The sequence below is a fragment of the Piliocolobus tephrosceles genome, unplaced genomic scaffold (assembly GCF_002776525.5).
Source record: "Piliocolobus tephrosceles isolate RC106 unplaced genomic scaffold, ASM277652v3 unscaffolded_1262, whole genome shotgun sequence".
In the NCBI taxonomy this organism is placed as follows: domain Eukaryota; kingdom Metazoa; phylum Chordata; class Mammalia; order Primates; family Cercopithecidae; genus Piliocolobus; species Piliocolobus tephrosceles.
The window spans coordinates 1-3,209 of record NW_022293888.1 but is presented as its reverse complement, the minus strand read 5'-3'; the positions used below and the strand labels follow the sequence as shown (position 1 = coordinate 3,209).

Genomic DNA, 3,209 nt, shown 5'->3' with positions numbered 1-3,209 from the left:
TTTATGCAGTAAAACTGTGTTTATTTGCAGAAGACATACCATGTACAAATCAAAAAATAAGGAAACAAAAAATTGTGGAATATACACACCTATAAACTATTGAAAACAAGTGAATTTATCATGGTTACAGCTGTAGGCCAATATGCAAATTTCAACTATTTCATCAATGAAAATGCAAGATTTGAGTATTTTTAAAATGCTGTTTTTTTTTTTTTTTTTATTCAGAAACTGTAGGTTTAATTTCAGACCTTCAGGATGGCATCTAAGGCCAATCCATGAGCCATTACAACCTCCACAAGGCATTTAGGACAAATCTGACAATCTTTGGTGTCATTGCCAATAATTAAAGATGGCAACTGATGGGCTAAATGTTAACACTCATACCCTTACATTCATAGGGTTTCTCCCTAGTGTGAATTTTTTCATGTCTGCTTAGGCGTGAGGAAACAGCAAATGCTTTCCCACATTCTTTACATATGATGGGTTTCTCCCCAGTATGAGTTCGCAGGTGAACATTAAGGCGTGAGGAATACAGAAATACTTTCTCACATATCTTGCATACAAAGGGCTTTTCTCCACTGTGAGTTTTCAAATGTTTACTACGACGGGAAGAAGTAATGAAGGTCTTCCCACATTCAACACATTCATAAGGCTTCTCTCCTGTGTGAATTCTTGTATGTTGAATAAGGCTTGTGGATGTAGTGAAGGCTTTCCCACATTCCTCACACTGATAGGGTTTCTTTCCACTGTGACTTCGTACGTGTATAGAAAGGCCCGAGGACTGAGCGAAGGCTTGGCCACATTCCTTACATTCATAGGGTTTTATTCCAGTGTGAGTTCTTACATGTTCAGTAAGTTGAGTTGATCTAGTGAAGGCTTTCCCACAGTATGTACACTTGTGTGGTTTTATTCCAGTGTGAATCTGAATGTGATCATTAAGGCATGAGGAATTTCTAAAGGATCTTCCACATTCTTTGCATTCAAAAGACTTCTCTCCTTTATGAGTTTTCACATGTGCATAAAGTTGAGAAAAACCAGTGACAGATTTCCCATATTTCTTAGTCTTTTTGGATTTCTTTCCTGTATGAACTGCTACACATTGCTTTAGGTGTGAGGAAGGTGTGATGGCTCTCTCACATTCCTGAAATTCACAGAGTTTCTCATCAGTGTGGATTCATATGTCATTATCAAGGCTTGCAAAATACTTAAAGCCTTTTCCACATTCCTTACATTTGTAGGGTTGTCTTGCATTGAGAACTTCAAGATGTACAGCAAGGCCTGAAGTTAGAGTGAAGACTTTTCCACATGGATTAAATTTGGAAAGTTCCTGTCCAATAGAGGCTTCCTTGTGCACACTAAGGACGTCTTTTCCATAACAATTACCCTCAGAAGTGTCCCCTCCATTCTGAGCTCTCATGTGTGTCTTAAGGCAAAACTGTTCACTGAAGACCTCTCCACAATTCTTACAGTCACAGACTTTCCATCCACTGGAGCCTCTTGTCATTTGTATCCCACTGAATATTGGATTCTTCAAAAAAACCCTGCTGAAGTGATGACGGTTTGATTCTAGGTTGTATTTCCCACTCCACGGAGGCCAGGTTCATGTAGTTCTCCAGCATCACATCTCTGTAAAGGTATTTCTCAATTGTGTCCAGTAAAGCCCACTCCTCCGGGGTGAAGTCCGCAGCCACATCATCAAAGGTCACTGAATCTTATACGTGGTTCTCAGGTCTCCCATGATCTACTCCAGGGTTTAATGTCTCAGGAGCTCTTGTGTCTGATAGCCATTTGCCAGGTAGTCCTCCACCATCCCTTCTACCTTTGTCTTTTCTTCAAAAGGGCAGATTGGTTCCCTGGAAAAAAACCCACGGGACAAATCAATGACTGCCATTCTCTGAAGCTGATGGTGCGATGTGCATCCCTTCCTTGATGCCAAGATCACCTCAGGGCAGCTTATGAATCTAGGTGGATAGAGGCAATCTCCATTCCTCTTTTTACAGGGTTATCTGCGATCCACAGCCGCGGCTGACTCCGCCACCATAAAGGCGAAACCCCACTGACCGAGAGGAGCCAGCGCCGGAAAAGTTAAAATGCTGTTTAAAGTAAGGTCAAAATGTCCATAGAGTATCTGTGAGTAAATCTAATAAAAATAAATACCTCCTCTATAAATCTATATAATACTGCTGGGAGAAATTAAAGACTCAAATTTCCACACAGACATATATGTGTGTATATATATATACACACATATATATATACACAAAGTATGTACACAACGATATATATGTATACAGTATGTACACATATGCAAACATATATGTGAGTGTATATATATATTTATGGATTAGAAGATTCACTATTTTTATAATGTAAAGTCTCTCCAAATAGATCTACAAATTTAATACAATACATGTGCATCAAAATTCCAGCAAGTACTGATGTCCACTTCATGTTTTATCAAATGTTTTGATGTTTCATTTTTGATATTTCTCTATTACTGTATTTCAAGGTCATTACTCTTTTCTTCTGCAGTGCCTAATATTTTATTAATCTCACCCAGTATATTTTTCATCTTAGGTCATATAATTTTCATGTATTTCAGATTCTGCAGTTTTCATTTGTAGAAATATAGAATATGCTCATGCTTTTTCTACCTTATTTAACACCTGAACTGCAGTCCAGGTGTCCTCCTCCTGTGTTTCTGTATAGGTACCTAGATATTGTGCCTTTTAATTGGTATAGGTACCTAGATATTGTGACTCTCAACTCATTTGGTGTTAGATAATCTTGTATTTTGCTAAAATATTCTTAAGCAGGTTAACAATATGATCAGATTTGCATTTTGAAAATGTAAATGATAAATTTAATAAAGAAGCAAATGAAAAAAATTGGCATAATGAAGCTCACGTAGAAAACTGTTGTAGAAACTCAGAAGAGAAATGATGAGTTAATCAGCACAGTGCCTGCCAAATGGTAACAACTGAATAATTTTTTGTTGTGTCACACTGATTCTTGCTTAATGCATAGGAGTTAGCTATTTACACGACCTTTTTTGGTTTACAGAATATTTTATATTGGAAAGCAATTCTATGCTGAAGGAAGCTATCCTGAAGAAGAAAATAGTAAAGCCGGAAGTTAAAATCCTTCATATTGACGACTATAGTAAAGTTTTGTGCATGCTATGTTACTCAAGAACAACTTTCTCTGCG

General features: G+C 37.5%; 1 pseudogene across 1 annotated transcript; it reads right to left on the bottom strand.

The window, feature by feature from the left end:
* Nucleotides 1–215: 215 nt before the first annotated feature.
* LOC113220455 lies at nt 216–2,013 on the bottom strand (annotated as a pseudogene). The gene is made up of 2 exons (XR_003307332.1): nt 1,780–2,013; nt 216–1,714 (listed from the first exon to the last, which is right to left on the bottom strand). The product of XR_003307332.1 is annotated as a zinc finger protein 561-like (transcript).
* Between the last annotated feature and the right edge of the window lie 1,196 nt (nt 2,014–3,209).